General features: G+C 38.5%; 1 protein-coding gene across 2 annotated transcripts in view; it reads right to left on the reverse strand.

Moving 5' to 3' along the window:
• LOC126991322 (uncharacterized) overlaps positions 1-20,271 on the reverse strand; it is a 72,353-nt gene that overhangs the window by 9,733 nt on the left and 42,349 nt on the right. Inside the window, exon 3 of one of the 2 annotated variants that reach the window (XM_050850097.1) lies at positions 12,720-12,915. The exons of the other annotated variant lie outside the window; for it this stretch is intronic. The gene's annotated coding sequence lies outside the window, so the exon portion shown is untranslated. Of the gene's footprint in view, positions 1-12,719; positions 12,916-20,271 lie in introns of those variants that run through there. 2 annotated transcript variants of the gene reach the window in all.

The raw sequence follows: 20,271 nt of genomic DNA on the forward strand, positions 1-20,271 counted from the left end.
ATATATATATATATATATATATATATATATAATATATATATATATATATATATATATATATATATATATATATATATATATATATATATATATATATATATATATATATATATATATATATATATATATATATATATATATATATATATATATATATATATATATATATATATATATATATATATATATATATATATATATATATATATATATATATATATATATATATATATATATATATATATATATATATATATATATATATATATATATATATATATATATATATATATATATATATATATATATATATATATATATATATATATATATATATATATATATATATATATATATATATATATATATATATATATATATATATATATATATATATATATATATATATATATATATATATATATATATTTAGATAGATAGAGAGATAGGCAGCTCACAAAAGGTTCCAGAGCCTTCGAACTCCCACTAACTTTGATCTATACATTTCAGCCCGGAATCGTGCCAAATCTATTCTCCGACTTACCAAAACTTCTTTCATAAACAGAAAATGTCAACACCTTGCTTCTAATTCTTCCCGTGACTTCTGGCATCTAGCCAAAAATATCTCCTCCAATTTCACTTCTTCCTCGTTCCCTCCTCTCCTTAACCCTGACGGCAGCACTGCCGTTTCATTTGTCTCTAAGGCTGAGCTCTTCGCTCAAACTTTCTGTAAGAACTCCACCTTGGACGATTCTGGGCATATTCCTTCTATATATCCCCCCTCTGATTCCTTTATGCCTGTTACTAAGATTCTTCCTAATGATGTTTTCTATGCTTTCTCTGGCCTCAACTCTCAGAAGGCTTATGGACCTGATGGAGTGCCTCCTATTGTCCTCAAAAACTGTGTTCTGTGCTGACACCCTGCCTGGTCAAACTCTTTCGTCTCTGCCTATCAACATCTATCTTTCCTTCCTGCTGGAATTATGCCTTTGTACAGCCTGTGCCTAAGAAGAGTGACAGCTCCAATCCCTCAAACTACCGCCCAATAGCTTTACTTTCATGTCTATCTAAAGCTTTTGAATCAATCCTTAACTGGAAGATTTAAAAGCACCTTTCCACTTATAATCTTCTATCTGATCGCCAGTATGGATTCCGCAAGGGGCGTTCTACTGGCGATCTTCTTGCTCTCTTAACTGACTCTTGGTTATCCTCTCTTAGCAGTTTCGGTGAAACTTTCTCTGTTGCGCTAGACATATCGAAAGCACTCGATAGAGTCTTGCACCAGTCTTTGCTTTCTAAACTGCCCTCTTTCGGATTATATCCCTCTCTCTGTTCCTTTATCTCCAGTTTCCTTTCCGGCCGTTCTATCTCTGCGGTCGTAGACGGTCACAGATCTTCCCCTAAACCTATCAACAGTGGCGTTCCACAGGGCTCTGTCCTATCACCCACTCTCTTCCTGTTATTCATCAATGATCTTCTTTCCATAACAAACTGTCCTGTCCACTCGTACGCCGACGACTCCACTCTGCATTATTCAACTTCTTTCAATAGAAGACCATCACAACAGGAAGTATACGACTCCAGACTGGAGGCTGCAGAACGCTCAACCTCAGACCTTGCTATCATTTCCGACTGAGGCAGAAGGAACCTTGTGTCCTTCAATGCCTCAAAAACTCAATTTCTCCACCTATCAACTCGACACAATCTTCCAAACACCTATCCCCTATTCTTCGACAACACTCAGCTGTCACCTTCTTCAACACTAAACATCCTCGGTCTATCCTTAACTCAAAATCTCAGCTGGAAACTTCATATCTCCTCTCTTGCTAAATCAGCTTCCTCGAGGTTGGGCGTTCTGTATCGTCTCCGCCAGTTCTTTTCCCCCGCGCAGTTGCTATCCATATACAGGGGCCTTGTCCGCCCTCGTATGGAGTATGCATCTCACGTGTGGGGGGGCTCCACTCACATAGCTCTTCTGGACAGAGTGGAGGCTAAGGCTCTCTTCGTCTCATTAGCTCTCCTCCTCCTACTGATAGTCTTCTACCTCTTAAATTCTGCCGCGATGTTGCCTCTCTTTCTATCTTCTATCGATATTTCCACGCTTACTGCTCTTCTGAACTTGCTAACTGCATGCCTCCCCCACTCATGCGGCCCCGCTGCACACGACTTTCTGCTCATGCTCATCCCTATACTGTCCAGACCCCTTATGCAAGAGTTAACCAGCATCTTCACTCTTTCATCCCTCACGCTGGTAAACTCTGGAACAATCATCCTTCATCTGTATTTCCTCCTGCCTACGACTTGAACTTTTTCAAGAGGAGGGTATCAGGACACCTCTCCTCCCGAATTTGACCTTGCTTTTGGCCAACTCGTCTGATTCTTTTATGGGAGCAGCGATTAGCGGGCTTTTTTTTTATTATTGTCTTTTTTGTGCCCTTGAGCTGCCTCCTTTGTTGTAAAAAAAAAAAAAAAATAAGCCGTCTGCGAATTAAGGCCAGAGAGGGCATAGAAAACATCATTATGACGAAACTTAATAACAGGCATAAAGTAGTCGGAGGGGGGATGTGTAGGAGGAATATGCCAAGAATCGTCCAGAGTGGAGTTGTTGCAGAAAGTTTGAGCGAAGAATTCAGCCTTAGAGATAAAAGAGACGGCAGTGCTGCCGTGTTTTTTTTTTCTTCACATTCATGGTACAGAAGCCTTCTCAAACTATCACCAGGCTCATGAAACTACCCATGGAGATACAGATACGACAACCTCTCTCTCTCTCTCTCTCTCTCTCTCTCTCTCTCTCTCTCTCTCTCTCTCTCTCTCTCTCTCTCGCCGGCTACGTAAACTTTTGGGATCAATTTTATGGCATGAGGAGTCTATTTCAGAAAGATGGACTCCATTTGTCAGCAGTCGGAGCGGCAAGATTTGGGAGACTACTTCACGGCGCTGTTCGAGACTTTAGAGCAAAAAACGAGTCGCGCGTTCACACCCCGCCCACTTAAATATAAATAGTTGTCATGCGGCCAGCACTTCACTAAATCCTAAAACAACTAACAACTCCGTTTCTCGAGTTATAACAAAAGACAACTTAAGGGTTCTTAGCTTTAACGTTCGAGGCTTAAGAAATATGATCGATGAATTGCAGTGCCTAACTAAAACAGAAGACGTTGATGTAATTGCCGTAACTGAAACATTTATTGACACCGCTAATAATAACTGAATTTTTTTAATATAATGTAAATAACTTTATATTTTTCAATAAAGACCGAGTTAATCGTAGAGGTGGAGGAGTGGCTCTTTACGTCAAAAGTAGCTTACAGCCCGTTGATAAAACACCAGAGAACAGTACTGTAGAACACTTGAGCGTGAGCTCAAATACCGATCAATTAAAAATCAACATATCCGTCACTTACAGGCCTCCAGGCCAATCACGCGAGAATGATGAAATAATATATAGCGTTTTGCAAAGAACTCTCCGAAACAATGATGCATTGATTTTGAGGGATTTTAATCTACCGCATATAGACTGGCAGACACTCACGGGATCCGAGGGGGAATTGCATAGGATGTTAGACTTCGTTGAAAATAACTGCCTTAGCCAAATGGTTAGTGAAACAACGCGCGATAATAATATTCTTGATCTTGTATTAGTAACCCAAGAGAACTTAGTTGACAATGTCAGCGTTGGCGAACACCTCGGATCATGCGATCATAGACTGGTGCGTCTCGACATAAGAGCTCAAACAAGGATTGCATTATTGTATGTCAATTTTAAAAGAGCGAATTTTGAAAGAATAAGACAGTCATTAACGATCTTTCAATTAGTATCCAACAGCGACGTCGAAGAATCTTGGCAAGACTTTAAAGCTTAATATCTAACTGATCCGTGCAATCTTGTGAAAAGCGTCGAAAAGTTAAAAATCCTCCGTGGTTTAATAATGAAATCAAACTTGCTCTCCAAAAGAGGAACTTGTTACATAGGCAAAAGAAAACCGATAACTCTACCGAAAATAGTACACGGTACTACGAAGCAAGACGACAAGTCAAAAGTTTAATCAAACAGGCGAAACGGAGGTACGAAGTAAACATTGCGGTAAATTGCAAGTCAGATCCTAAAAGTTTTTTAGGTATATAAACAAAAAAAAAAAAGAGATTCGAAGTGGGATTGGCCCATTAACAGATAATTCGGGCAATATCGTGACAGACACCCAACGCATAGCGAACACGTTAAATTCTTATTTCGCCTCGGTTTTTAATAGTGATTCTACCGATACTGCTGCTGTTCCTACCACTATTGGAAATCCCAGTCGTACTCTCCCTGACTTTGAAATCAGTACAGATGAGGTTCTCAAAGCGCTGCAGTCACTTAAAACTAACAAAAGTCCAGGACTTGATAAAATATATCCAAAATTACAGTACTTAAAGGAATATCAAGAGAGATACTCAGACCTTTAACAATGCTGTTTAATATGTCTTTGCACCATGGTATCGTTCCTAGTGATTGGAAAATGGCTAACGTAGGTAGTAACAAATGTACAGAAGTGGGGGTAGTTGGAAGTGGGGGGTGACGGAAGTGGGGGTTGGGGGGGTCAGCGGGGGGATGACGGAAGAGGGGGTAGCTGGACACCCCCCACCCCCCACATCTTTCACCTTTTCACCCACCCCCCTACACCCACCCCACCCCACCCCATCCACCCCCTCTCGGGCTAGCGTACGGAACCGGGGGGGTGACGGGAGTGGGGGTGCCCAGCGGGGGGGAGGGGTGACGGAAGAGGGGGTAGTTGAAGGGTTAAGATAAGATCGCGGAAAAAAAGAGCTCGAATGACCACAAGATTATAATCACGGAAAAGGGTAAAGACATTAGGTTAATGACCTGGATGGAATATGCCCCGCCCACCTGCTCCCCGGCCTCCATCTTTCCTTAATCTCGTTTCTTTCCCTCTCTCACACACACACACACACACACACACACACACACACACACACACACACACACACTCGCACACACTCGAACACACACACACACACACACACACACACACACACACACACACACACACTCTCACACACTCGAACACACACACACACACACACACACACACACACACACACACACACACACACACACACACACACACACACACACCTTTATGTCTGTTTCTGATCCTGTTATGTCTGTTTGTGATCCTTTTTCGTCCGTATCTGATCATTTTCCATCTGTTTTTTTTTTATTCCTTTATGTTTGTTTCTAGTTCTTTTCTGTTGTTTCTAATTCTTTTCCGTCCATTTTTTACTCTTTTTCGTCTGTTTCTGATTCCATTATGTTTGTTTCTGATCCTTTTAAGTCTGTTTCTGATTCCTTTCCGTCTGTCCGTCTACTGGTGTTTGCGATAAATGAAATACCACTGGCTGATCACACACACACACACACACACACACACACACACACACACACACACACACACGAAACATAAAGCCTTTGTTATTTTCGTTTCTTTTTCGTTTCTTCGTCTGTTCGTGCGTCCCTTACGTCAGCGGAGGGCGAGGCAAGATGGAAGTGTACCGAGGCTCACTAGTTAAAACAATAAACAGTCTGGAAATCAAGTTGAAATTTTCCTCCACTCCTTTGTCTGTGTTTGGGCCATCCGTCCCTTCGACCTATAGTAAGATGCATACGGTGGCTTTGAGGGAACCCGTAGGGCATGTGAGTTACTCGTGGTAAGGTTTGACTCATGACTTTCCGTTTTTGTGACACTGTGTTGGGTTGTATGTATTTCTGTGTATTGCATAGTACGTTTCTTTTCATATTTGTTTGTTTATATATTATGAGGATTTAGAGGGCACGCGAAGGGCAAGTTAAAAGTGACTCGTGGGAAGGATTGACTCATGACTTTCCGTTTTTATGACATTGTGTTGCGTTGTATGAATTTCTAAGTATGGCATTGTTTGTTTCTTCTTCTATTTGTAAGTTCATCTTATTTCGAGGACTTGGACACACACGGAGGGCAAGTTAAAGGTGACTCGTGGTAAGGATTGACTCGTAGTTTTCCGTTTTTATTATGTTGAGCTCCGTTGTATGTTTTTTCTCTATACATAACATTCATTATTTTCCTACTTGTATTTTTTTCTTCTTATTTCTCGGTTGTCTGTCTCTTTCAAACATGGGAAGTTTGTTTTCAGTGTAATTTTCAGTCTTCGCTGTGATGAGTTTCACTGTATTGTTTTTCGCTATATGACATTACTTGATTATTTTCCTATTCGTTTTTTTTCTTGTTATTTCTCGGATGTCTATGTGTCTGTCAAGCATGGTAAGGTTGTATTCATTGTAATTTTCCGTTTTTTATTACAGTGCGTTTCGTTGTATTTATTTATGTATATGTCATTTTTAATTTCTTTTTCCACTTGTTTGTTTGTCTTATTTGCTGTTCGTCTACTTTTTTAAGCTTATTACGTGTTTATTTATTTGTTTTGTCTATGTCTCTTCAAGCTTGCTATCTACGTCACCAGCGAGAGGTATTAAAGATGAAAGTTTAAAAGACACTCATGTAACGCTAGAGGTAATATTATAATTTAACCTTTATTTTTATTTTTATTTTGGGGTCACGAATTATCATTATATATATTATGTTATCGCCTAAATGTATATTATTGTTACGGCCCCAACTACAACTACTACTACTACTACTACTACTACTACTGCAATTCCTCCTCCTCCTACTACTACTACCATTCCTGCTACTTCTATTACTGCTGCTGCTACTACTACTGCTATTACTACTACTACTACTATTACTACTGATACTTCATATACTTCTACTACTACTAAGGCTACGGTTCCATATAAAATTACTACCACTACCACCGACACCATCACCTCCACCAGCACCCTTATCAACAGGCCGTCTATATCCACCCAGGCGTTCACCTCCCGGCAATACCTCCAATCATTGCCTCCGGATCGCCAGGTAATATACTACAGCCCGCGCCGCGTACCCTCACACGCGCCACCTCCTACTGGGACCTGATGTCAACAAGAGCACGTTTTATATATAGAAGGAAGTCATGCTGAAAGAACTCGCACTGCTTTGAAAATAGAACGAACTTACATTAGCTGAACTCACACTCTTTTGTATATAGAACGAACTTACATTAGCTGAACCCACACTCTTTTGTATATAGAACGAGCTTACATTAGCTGAACTCACACTCTTTTGTATATAGAACGAACTTACATTAGCTGAACTCACACTCTTTTGTATATAGAACGAACTTACATTAGCTGAACCCACACTCTTTTGTATATAGAACGAACTTACATTAGTTGAACTCACACTCTTTTGTATATAGAACGAACTTACATTAGTTGAACTCACACTCTTTTGTATATAGAACGAACTTACATTAGCTGATCTCACACTGTTTTGTATATAGAACGAACTTACATTAGCTGAACTCACACTCTTTTGTATATAGAACGAACTTACATTAGCTGATCTCACACTGTTTTGTATATAGAACCAACTTACATTAGCTGAACTCACACTCTTTTGTATATAGAACGAACTTACATTAGTTGAACTCACACTCTTTTGTATATAGAACGAACTTACATTAGCTGAACTCACACTCTTTTGTATATAGAACGAACTTACATTAGCTGAACTCACACTCTTTTGTATATAGAACGAACTTACATTAGCTGAACTCACACTCTTTTGTATATAGAATGAACTTACATTAGCTGAACTCACACTCTTTTGTATATAGAACGAACTTACTTTAGCTGAACTCACATTCTTTTGTATATAGAACGAACTTACATTAGCTGAACCCACACTGTTTTGAATATAGAACGAACTTACATTAGCTGAACCCACACTCTTTTGTATATAGAACGAACTTACATTAGTTGAACTCACACTCTTTTGTATATAGAACGAACTTACATTAGTTGAACTCACACTCTTTTGTATATAGAACGAACTTACATTAGCTGATCTCACACTGTTTTGTATATAGAACGAACTTACATTAGCTGAACTCACACTCTTTTGTATATAGAACGAACTTACATTAGCTGATCTCACACTGTTTTGTATATAGAACGAACTTACATTAGCTGAACTCACACTCTTTTGTATATAGAACGAACTTACATTAGTTGAACTCACACTCTTTTGTATATAGAACGAACTTACATTAGCTGAACTCACACTCTTTTGTATATAGAACGAACTTACATTAGCTGAACTCACACTCTTTTGTATATAGAACGAACTTACATTAGCTGAACTCACACTCTTTTGTATATAGAATGAACTTACATTAGCTGAACTTACACTCTTTTGTATATAGAACGAACTTACTTTAGCTGAACTCACATTCTTTTGTATATAGAACGAACTTACATTAGCTGAACCCACACTGTTTTGAATATAGAACGAACTTACATTAGCTGAACTCACACTGTTTTGAATATAGAACGAACTTACATTAGCTGAACTCACATTCTTTTGTATATAGAACGAACTTACATTAGCTGAACCCATACTTTTTCGTATATAGAACGAACTTACATTAGCTGAACTCACACTGTTTTGTATATAGAACGAACTTACATTAGCTGAACTCACACTGTTTTGAATATAGAACGAACTTACATTAGCTGAGCTCACACTGTTTTGAATATAGAACGAACTTACATTATCTGAACTCACACTGTTTTGAATATAGAACGAACTTACATTAGCTGAACCCACACTTTTTCGTATATAGAACGAACTTACATTAGCTGAACTCACACTGTTTGTATATAGAACGAACTTACATTAGCTGAACTCACACTGTTTTGTATATAGAACGAACTTACATTAGCTGACCTCACACTGTTTTGAATATAGAACGAATTTACATTAGCTGAACTCACACTATTTTGAATATAGAACGAACTTACATTAGCTGAACCCATACTTCTGGAAGAAGTTAAAATTTTCTAAAGGCTACAATAAAATCAATATGACCGATGAAGATACGGCACGTCACAATGAACAAACTCATTGTCTTCTCTGTAAATACGGGTTTTTAAAAGGTAAAGGAGTAAAACATCATGACCATGAAAAATCAGGAAACAATTACATTGGAGCTTATTGTAATAGATGCAACCTTCAAATGAAAAATCACAAATTGCAGCTCACTCTCATTGCACATAATGCGGATTACGACATGTCGTTAATCCTGCGTGAATTAACGCTACCTGACTTCAAAATCAAACTAAGACCAAAACATTCAGTTCACAAATGCCATGAAGTCATCATAAATGACTTGAGATTTATTGACTCGTATGTCTTTATGTCTGGTTCACTCGCGGCTTTAGCGAACCAATTCATCAGCAATGGGAACGAACCCATATACACACAACAGATGTTGAAAGATGTGCCAGCACCTGCGTTACCATTATTGATCAAGGGAAAGCAGGTTTTTTGTTATGCCTATATGGATTCGATGTAACGACTTTCTGAAACACATCTTCCATCCCGCGAAGAATTTTTCAATTCGCTTCAAGAAGCAGAACTTTTCGAAAGTGATTATAAACATGCTCAGAATGTTTGGAAAGTAGCTGGGTGTCAGGGCTTGAAGGACTATTTGTTGCTTTATGTAAAAGTGGATGTTGGCCTTCTATGTGATGTCTTCCTAGAGTGCATAGGTATTTTGAAAACCCAGTGGAGGTTGGATATTGTAAATTATGTTAGCCTGCCAGGATTTGCCTATGACTCCTTTCTGTTAAAAACACAACAGGAATTAGAGATGCTTAGTAGCCCACATATATCATTGCATTCGAACAAATGTGCGTGGGGCTACACAACTGTTGTGTCGTTTTGTACGCCCTGATAACATCTATACGAACCCTCAGTTTAATCCAAAACATGATACACACACACTCCTTTCATATCTTGACTTAAACAGTCTTTATCCCACTGTAATGAAAGAGAAGTTACCATGTGGAGATATGAGAAAACTAGATGAGACAGAAATGCAATGTTTTTTGAGCGGGGGGGGGGGGGGGGCGAGGTCAATCAAGCAACCGATGGCGATTTTGGATACCTCATTCTGTACGATACTGAGGCTGTCTCACGTGAAGTCATTGAGAGAACGGATGACCTCCCACTGACCATCAGAAGACACAATATCATCAATAGAGATATATCGTCAGCCACACACGAATGGTATGAAGAAGAGAACCGTCCAGTACCGTGTAAGAACATAAAACTGATTGGAACACATGCTGCTCAGGAGAAAATGCTGTTTGCTCTGCCCCTCCTTAAACTGCTTATTCAACTAGGCCGGGTTGTTAAAAAGTGCATGCTATTTATATGTTTAAGCAAAAGCACTTACTTGCGGACTTCATTCAGGATAACATAGAAGCCCGCAAAAGTGCTACTTGCCCTATCAAGAAAACTGCAATCAAGTGTATTTCAAACAGCATTTTTGGTCGATTCCTGATGAACGCGGCCAAATATAGTGAAGACATAGATATTGTCACCAATCGCGAAAAGTTTTTGAAGCTGGTCCGAAGTCCTTACTTTAAACGTGTTGTACCCCTCAATGATGGCCATGTAGTTGTAGTTCGCCATAAGAAATATTCACAGGTGAATCATCCAAACTACATTGGCTACTACATCCTAGAGCTGTCCAAGCTGCGACTATATGATTTATTTTACAGTATCATGAAGGCTCATTACGGGGATCGGGCGAAACTAGTGTATTGTGACACTGATTCCTTAATAACAGAAACTGAAACTCCTGATCTATTAACAGAGTACTCGCAGGAACCCTTTAAAAGCTATATAAACACAACTAACTTTAGCTCCTCACATTCCTTGTACAACACAGACAACAAAGGCAAGCTCGGATTTCTCAAGTCTGAAGTGAGGGAAAGAACCATCTCAGAATTTGTAGGTGTAAGACCAAAGTGCTACTCCATCCTCTTGGCAGACGGTGGCCGGTTGAGTTCAGCTAAGGGCGTTCCAAAGTTCATAAAGAAAAAAAATGCTCATCAGCGATACAAAGACGTCCTATTCCAGAAGCAAACATTTACCTTTGGCTATCAGGGATTCACAGTGCGCAATGGACGAATGAGTACAGTAAAATATCCCAAGAGAGGGATATCTGTAGTTGAGGACAAAAGATACTGCTTTAGCACCTTGGAGTCACGGTCTTACGGTCATCCCGATAATTCTACAGGGTAGAGGAGGAGGAGGAAGAGAAGGAGGAGGAGGAGGAAGCCCAGATCATGACACTGTCAAACGAAGAAAAATTGGAGGAAGGTGATGAAAGAGGCATAACAGAAGCGAGGCTAGCCGGGTAATGGGTGGGCAAGAGATCGGTGAAATGGGAGAACAAGAAGAAGAAACCTATGAGTTGTGGGGAGAACGGTATGTGCTGGCCGAGCGATATTTTCCCCTCGAAAATACAGCTAGCGATGGAAGATGACATGCTAATGCTAGCCGCGGAACAGGAAGAAATAAATCAAATGCTCTCATAATGCTCTGTATATTGAACTAATGTTGGAGTCTATGATATTATAAAATTGCACATGATGAATCTGTAATCATAATTTGACCAAATTTCAATAAACATTGAGTTTGTTTGACTTGTTTATATGTCCTGTATCAAAAAACGGATAAAAAAAACAATAATTGTCTTAAAATTATTCGATTTGTGGAAACGTATAGATAAAACGCTTTTATGTTTCGATCTGGCTCATATATAAAAAAAATGACTAGCGAAATGTGCGCGCCGGCGCCAGCAGCGGGCGCTGCGACGACATCGTTCGACGACAGGATGCGACAGGATTGCGCGCGAGCTCGGGGCGGGCCGGGCAGGGCGGGGGCGGGGCGGAAGCACTGGGGTAGTGGTGGTGACGAGTGAGGTCCTGTGTGGAGCCAGACCACTGATTTAATCGTGTTATACAAACTGCTGCCGCCGCCGCGCACATTTCGCGAGTCATTTTTTTTTATATATGAGCCAGATCGAAACATAAAAGCGTTTTATCTATATGTTTCCATACATACAAATAGAAGAAGAAACAAACAATGGCATACTTAGAAATTCATACAACGCAACACAATGTCATAAAAACGAATGACAATGAGTCCATCCTTATTCCGAGTCACCTTTAACTTGCCCTTCGCGTACCCTTTAAATCCTCGAAATAAGATAAAAACAAAATAATGCTATACACAGAAATACATACAACGAAACACAATGTCATAAAAACGGATGACAACGAATCGATCCTTACCACGAGATACCTTTAACTTGCCCTTCGCGTACCCTTTAAATCCTCGAAATAAGATAAAAACAAAATAATGCTATACACAGAATTACATACAACGCAACACAATGTCATAAAAACGGATGACAATGAGTCAATCCTTACCACGGGTCACCTTTAACTTGCCCTTCGCGTACCCTCTAAATCCTCGAAATATGATAAACAAACAAATAGGGTAAGAAACAAACAGTTCCGTATACAGAAATACATACAACCCAACACAGTGTCACAAAAACGGAAAGTCATGAGTCAGTCCTCCCACCGTCACTTTCTTTACTTCTTCTGCCTATTCGCGTGCCTCTCAAATATATAAAAACAAAACAAAAAAAAAAGAAAATGCAATACACAGAAATACATACAACCCAACACAGTGTCACAAAAACGGAAAGTCATGAGTCAATCCTTACCACGAGTCACTAACATGCCCTTCGTGTGCCCTCCAAGCCACCGGATGCATCTTACTATAGGTCGAAGGGACGGATGGCCCAAACACAGACAAAGGAGTGGAGGAAAATTTCAACTTGATTTCCAGACTGTTTATTGTTTTAACTAGTGAGCCTCGGTACACTTCCATCTTGCCTCGCCCTCCGCTGACGTAAGGGACGCACGAACAGACGAAGAAACGGAAAAGAAACGAAAATAACAGAGGCTTTATGTTTCGTGTAAGTAAGTAAGTAAAGTAAATATTTATTGCCTTTAAAATATAAGAATATTGTTCAAACATAACATAAATCATGGCAATGGCACAGCCTGTCAAGCCGAAGCTTCCCGACAGACATGGAATTATATTATTTTATTTAATGTTTACATTGGCACAAAATTGGTACCTAATATATTATTAACTAACGTATAGAACAATAAGAATAATTATAATAATATGTTGCTGAGAATAACAATAACAATATCAATTATAATAATAATAATAATAATAATAATAATAATAATAATAATGATAATAATAATAATAATAATAATAATAATAATAATAATAATAATAATAATAATAGTGAACATTACACTTGTGAAACTAAGTTCATACCACACACTACATTTGAATACTACTTTGACAATTATATAAATAAGTTTTCACAGATTTTTTAAAAATGGATAAATTTATATGATTGAGAAGAGTCTTAATATGTAGAGGCAATGAATTCCACATTTGGGGACCTGAGTATAATATACTGTGCTTAAAGAGAGAAGTTCTGAACTGTGGATTATGAGATTGATATCATTACCTCGAATGTTGTATGATGTGTGCACCAGTCTGAAAGGCTGACCTCCACAATACTGTGTAAGGCACTTGTAAATGCTTAACAATAAAAAATATTTATGAATATTTGGAAAACTAAGAAAATTTTGTGTATTAATTATATTTCGTGTGGACTCAAACCTACTCATATAGAATATACACCTAAAATTTTTATTTTGAGCTACTGATATTTTCTTAATGAAGGACTGCCAAGTACAGGCCCAGACTGATACACAATAGGTGAGATGGGGATAACAAAGTGTGTAATAAATACTAGTGAGGGATTCTGGTGTGAGATTATTGCGGACTCTGTATAACATACCGCACATCCTTGCTAATTTATTTGTGACAAATGAAATATGTTGATTCCAATTCATATTCTCATCTATGTAAACACCCAAAAATTTTGTGAAATTTACTCTGTCTAATGTGTTTCCCTCTATGGTTATAGGAGGAATGTTATATTGTAATGAACGATTTTGAAAAAATATGTAATTAGTTTTTGCAATATTCAGACTCAATTCATTAATTTTAGTCCAATAATTATTTTTTTCTAGTTCTGTAACTAAATTTATATGAAGATCGTTAATGTTTACATTATTTAATAAAAGATTTGTATCGTCAGCATAAATCGTATATTTGAATTTAGAACTTACATTAACAAAGTCGTTTATATAGATGAGAAAGAGTATCGGTCCTAATATTGACCCCTGCGGTACACCCTTGTTGATTGCCCTAAAAGAAGAATACGTGGCGTTGCAATATACAGCTTGTGACCTATTGGTTAAATAGCTTTCAAATAGTTTTAAGGGAATACCTCTAACGCCATAGTGACTTAGCTTACTCAATAAAATTTTGTGATTCAGTGTATCGAATGCCTTAGATAAATCTAAAAATATTCCAATTAAATAATGTTTCTTTTCTAAATACTGATATACATTAGATATGAACTGTAAAATAGCTGTTTCTGTGGAACGACCTGCCCTAAACCCATGCTGGTAGTCTGTGAGTAAATTATTGTTTTAAAAAAAAATTACAAGACGGGAAGTAATAACTTTTTCAAAAACCTTGCTAAATGCTGGAAGTATTGAAATAGGTCTATAGTTTTTAATATCGGATCTACTGCCTGATTTAAGTAGTGGTACAACTTTGGCTTTTTTAAGTGCATCCGGAAATATTCCAGTTTTTAACATCAGATTCACTATGTGTGTTAATGGAATGGATATATTATTAGCTGTGCGTTTCAAAACAATTGGGGAAATATCATCAAATCCGGAGGAAGAAGTTTTAAATGCCGTAATATATTTTTCAATTTCTAAGTTTGTGGCAGGAAATAAATACAAAGAAAAATTGGGAGAGTTGTGTAAATAATTTAAAAATTCATTACCTACAGTTTCTGCTGCTTGCTGACTTGCTTTCAAAAAATGTTCATTAAATTTATCTGAATGTTATAACAAATTGATCGTAGCTCAATTTCACTGTTTTTACCATCTGTAGATCTACCTAATAAGTTATTTATTGACTTCCAGTGAGACTTAGGGTTGCCTTGGCTAGCTAATAGTTGGTCTTGGTGATACTTCTTCTTTGCTTCTTTTAAAAGTGACGTTAGTCTATTTCTGAAAGTCCTATATTGCTCTCGAAAAGTTAAGGGCCATTTATATGCTAGTTTTCAAGTCTATGTTTTTCTCTAATGCTCTTCTTTAATGCTGGAGTAATGTGTGGACTGCGATTATTTTTGTTACTAACTTTAATTGTTTTCTTAGGGAAGCAATTATCATAATTTGTTTTGAAATTGTTGTAAAACAGATTATAGGAGTTGTTAGGACATGTACAGTTTATGACATCAGACCAATCTGTGTGAGAAAGTGCAGCACTAAATGTGTCTAAAGCTTCCTGGGTGAACGTTCTTTTCGTTATGAATGTGGGAGGAGATGGAATATTATTATATCTAAATAAAGATATCACTGGAAAATGATCAGTAATATCAGTTTTGATTACATAATTTCCTACGTTGTTCTCAACACATGTGGACCAAATGTGATCTATAAGGGTGGCGGATGTGGCCGTAACTCGTGTTGGCAGGGTTGTAAGTGGAAACAGGGAATAACTATACATTAAATTCATAAGGTCCTGAATGTTATCGTCATTATTATGTAATAAATTCATATTTAAATCTCCAAAATAAATATTTCACTAGGATTTTTATCTTTTGCAGTAGTTAAAATTTCATTGAGAACATTAAGAAAATTATTCACATTACCCTGAGGAGGTCTATATATACATATAAATAAAAATATTTTACCATTAAATTTTACTTCCACTGCCACACTCTCAATAAATGTTTCCATTCGACTGAATTCAATTACTTTATAACCTGTGTACCTGTTCGAGACGTAAACAGCCACACCCCCACCATACCTGTTCCTGTTATTTGTGAACATTTCATATGCTGTCAAAGAATACAATGTAGAAATGCTTGCGTCGAGCCTGGTTTCAGTGAAACCAAGCACGTCATAAATTACATTGTCAGACAGTACAGTGTCTTTGAAATATTGGAAATTGGTGGATATGGATCTTACATTCAGTGTTAATAAATTAAAATCACTATTGTTACAAAGAGAAGATAAATTATCAAGAAAAATATATTCAGATTTAGGAAAGTTAATGTTTCTAGATCTTATATAAAACTGATTGACATCGATATCATTGTTATAATTGTTGTCTTGCACACTTAAGGGATCAAAGCTTTCATAAATTTCTTGCCTGAATATTTCATCGAAATTAAAAATATCCATCAAATCTTCATCAGAAACATTATTAAAAGGAAACATGTAGTTATCTAGCTTAGTAGTAGTAGCAGTAATGGTAGTAGTAGCAGCAGTGGTAGAAGTAACAACAGTAGCTGAAATAGTAGTAGTAGTAGTAGTTGTAATAGTAATAGTAGTAGTAGTAGTAGTAGTAGTGGTAGTAGCAGTAGTAGCAGTAGTAGTAGTAGTAACAGTAGTAGTAATAGCAGCAGTAGTAGTAGTAGTAATAGCAGCAGTAGTAGTAGTAGTAACAGCAGTAGTAGTAGTAGTAGCAGTAGTAGTAGCAGTAGTAGTAGTAGCAGTGATAGTAGTAAGAGTAATAGCAGTAGCAGTAGTAATAATAATAGTAGTAGTAGTAGTAGTAGTAAAAGTAGTAGTAGTAAAAGTAGTAGTAGTAGTAAAAGTAGTAGTAGTAAAAGTAGTAGTAGTAGTAGTAGTAGTAGTAGTAGTAGTAGTAGTAGTAGTAGTAGTAGTAGTAGTGATAGCAGTAATGGTAGTAGTAGTAGCAGTAATAGAAGCACCAACAGTAGTAGTAGTAGTAGTAGTAGTAGTAGTAGTAAGCGACAATAGTAGCAATAAGTAATATTAAGAGGTAGTAGTAATTGTATTGGTAGTAGTAAATTAATGGTAGAAGAAATATAAGTGAAGTAGAGGTAATGGTAATCCTGAAGTGTTAAGTAAAGGCCACAGGAGTGACAATTGGTTGTACAATAACAATAAATAGTATTTTGGGTGACATGAATGAAAACCTCTTAAGAGTACTGATATCATGCTAGTGAAATCGAAGTTGAAGAATGTTGAGTGACTTTACTTATCTACTTCTTCCTGCGTTCTCTCAGATTCTTCTGGGTACGTCCACCCATTATGTCCATTCCTCCTCCCATTTGAACACCTGTCTCAGTCGACATCCCGTCAGCACCAGCATGAGGCAGCAACGAGGAGGCACCGCCAGCACCACCACTAGGCACCTTCGGCAGAGCACCAGTCAGGGAAGTAGCAGTCTTCGAAGCACTAGTCTGGGAGTCTCCAGTCGCAGCAGAACTTACGCCTCCAGTGGTCCCAGTCCCAGCACTGTGGGCCGCCCCGCCCCCGCCAGAGCTGTAAGGAGTCGGACCAGCGACTCGATGTGTCGGGTCAGCTGCGATGGTTGAGAATGATGATTGTTGGCCAGTTTTTTCTTTGATGATCAATCGCGTGTGACGGAAGTACGCGATTTTACCTTCATCTCTCGCTTTCTTCAGTAGAGGTAGTTGCTTCATCTTGATTTCTTGAGAGGCAGGGCAGAGATCTTCACTGATGTAGATGCCGGTTCCTTTGAGTTTCTTTGCATTCCTAATGACTGTTTCTCGGTCGCTGTACTTCTCAAACCGTACAACAACTGGCCGGGGGGCGGATGGGTTGATTGGTCCCACCCTGTGAGCACGTTCGAGACTCACAGGGGGAAGCTCTAGATTATCGTTGATCATCTTTGACACTTTGGTTCTTGTGTTCTCCCATGTTTCACCCGCTTGTTCTTGGAGGCCAGTGATCCGTAGATTATTGCGTCTACTATAGTCCTCGTTGTAGTTGAGTCGCTGTACCGTCTCCGAAACTTTGGATTCAAGTCCTTCAATAATCACTTGTTTCTCATTTAGCGTTTTCTGAAGCACTTTGATGTTGTTCTTTAAGTCCACAATTTCGGCCTGTGAGAAATCAAGACTTTGATCAGATCAGTCACTGTACCTTCAACCAACTCTGTACGCTTATTGAGCTGTTCCACCACCAAGTCCATGGCGGAACGAAAGGCCCGTTCTTGAGAGTCCAGGAGCACTTTCACTGCCTCAAGATCCATGACTGGTGGCTGAGGCAGAGTTGGAGGAATTGGAAGGCACGTCTGATCGCTGCAAAGGTGTGCAAAGGTGTGTGTGTGTGTGTGTGTGTGATCAGCCAGTGGTATTTCATTTATCGCAAACACCAGTAGACGGACAGACGGAAAGGAATCAGAAACAGACTTAAAAGGATCAGAAACAAACATAATGGAATCAGAAACAGACGAAAAAGAGTAAAAAATGGACGGAAAAGAATTAGAAACAACAGAAAAGATCTAGAAACAAACATAAAGGAATAAAAAAAAAACAGATGGAAAATGATCAGATACGGACGAAAAAGGATCACAAACAGACATAACAGGATCAGAAACAGACATAAAGGTGTGTGTGTGTGTGTGTGTGTGTGTGTGTGTGTGTGTGTGTGTGTGTGTGTGTGTGTGTGTGTGTGTGTGTGTGTGTGTGTGTGTGTGTATGGGAGAGAGGGAAAGAAACGAGATTAAGGAAAGATGGAGGCCGGGGAGCAGGTGGGCGGGGCATATTCCATCCAGGTCATTAACCTAATGTCTTTACCCTTTTCCGTGATTATAATCTTGTGGTCATTCGAGCTCTTTTTTCCATGATCTTATCTTAACCCTTCAACTACCCCTCTTCCGTCACCCCTCCCCACTGGGCACCCCCACTCTGTCACCCCCGGTTCCGTACGCTAGCCTGAGAGGGGTGGATGGGGTGGGTGTTGGGGGGTGGGTGAATCGGTGAAAGATGTGGGGGGTGGGGGGTGTCCAGCTACCCCCTCTTCCGTCATCCACCCGCTGACCCCCCCAACCCCCACTTCCGTCACCCCCCACTTCCAACTACCCCCAATTCTGTACCTACGTTAGCCATTTTCCAATCACTAGGAACGATACCATGGTGCAAAGACATATTAAACAGCATTGTTAAAGGTCTGAGTATCTCTCTTGATATTCCTTTAAGTACTCTAATTTTGGATATATTTTATCAAGTCCTGGACTTTTGTTAGTTTTAAGTGACTGCAGCGCTTTGAGAACCTCATCTGTACTGATTTCAAAGTCAGGGAGAGTACGACTGGGATTTCCAATAGTGGTAGGAACAGCAGCAGTATCCGTAGAATTACTATTAAAAACCGAGGCGAAATAAGAATTTAACGTGTTCGCTATGCGTTGGGTGTCTGTCACGATATTGCCCGAATTATCTGTTAATGTGCCAATCCCACTTCGAATCTCTCTTTTTTTTTTTTTGTTTTTTTTTTTGTTTATATACCTAAAAAAACTTTTAGGATCTGACTTGCAATTTACCGCAATGTTTACTTCGTACCTCCGTTTCGCCTGTTTGATTAAACTTTTGACTTGTCGTCTTGCTTCGTAGTACCGTGTACTATTTTCGGTAGAGTTATCGGTTTTCTTTTGCCTATATAACAAGTTCCTCTTTTGGAGAGCAAGTTTGATTTCATTATAAAACCACGGAGGATTTTTAACTTTTCGACGCTTTTCACAAGATTGCACGGATCAGTTAGAAATTAAGCTTTAAAGTCTTGCCAAGATTCTTCGACGTCGCTGTTGGATACTAATTGAAAGCTCGTTAATGACTGTCTTATTCTTTCAAAATTCGCTCTTTTAAAATTGACATACAATAATGCAATCCTTGTTTGAGCTCTTATGTCGAGACGCACCAGTCTCGCATGATCCGAGGTGTTCGCCAACGCTGACATTGTCAACTAAGTTCTCTTGGGTTACTAATACAAGATCAAGAATATTATTATCGCGCGTTGTTTCACTAACCATTTGGCTAAGGCAGTTATTTTCAACGAAGTCTAACATCCTATGCGATTCCCCCTCGGATCCCGTGAGTGTCTGCCAGTCTATATGCGGTAGATTAAAATCGCTCAAAATCAATGCATCATTGTTTCGGAGAGTTCTTTGCAAAACGCTATATATTATTTCATCATTCTCGCGTGATTGGCCTGGAGGCCTGTAAGTGACGGATATGTTGATTTTGAATTCATCGGTATTTGAGCTCACGCTCAAGTGTTCTACAGTACTGTTCTCTGGTGTTTTATCAACG

This window comes from Eriocheir sinensis, unplaced genomic scaffold (genome assembly GCF_024679095.1).
Source record: "Eriocheir sinensis breed Jianghai 21 unplaced genomic scaffold, ASM2467909v1 Scaffold26, whole genome shotgun sequence".
Classification (NCBI taxonomy): Eukaryota; Metazoa; Arthropoda; class Malacostraca; order Decapoda; family Varunidae; genus Eriocheir; species Eriocheir sinensis.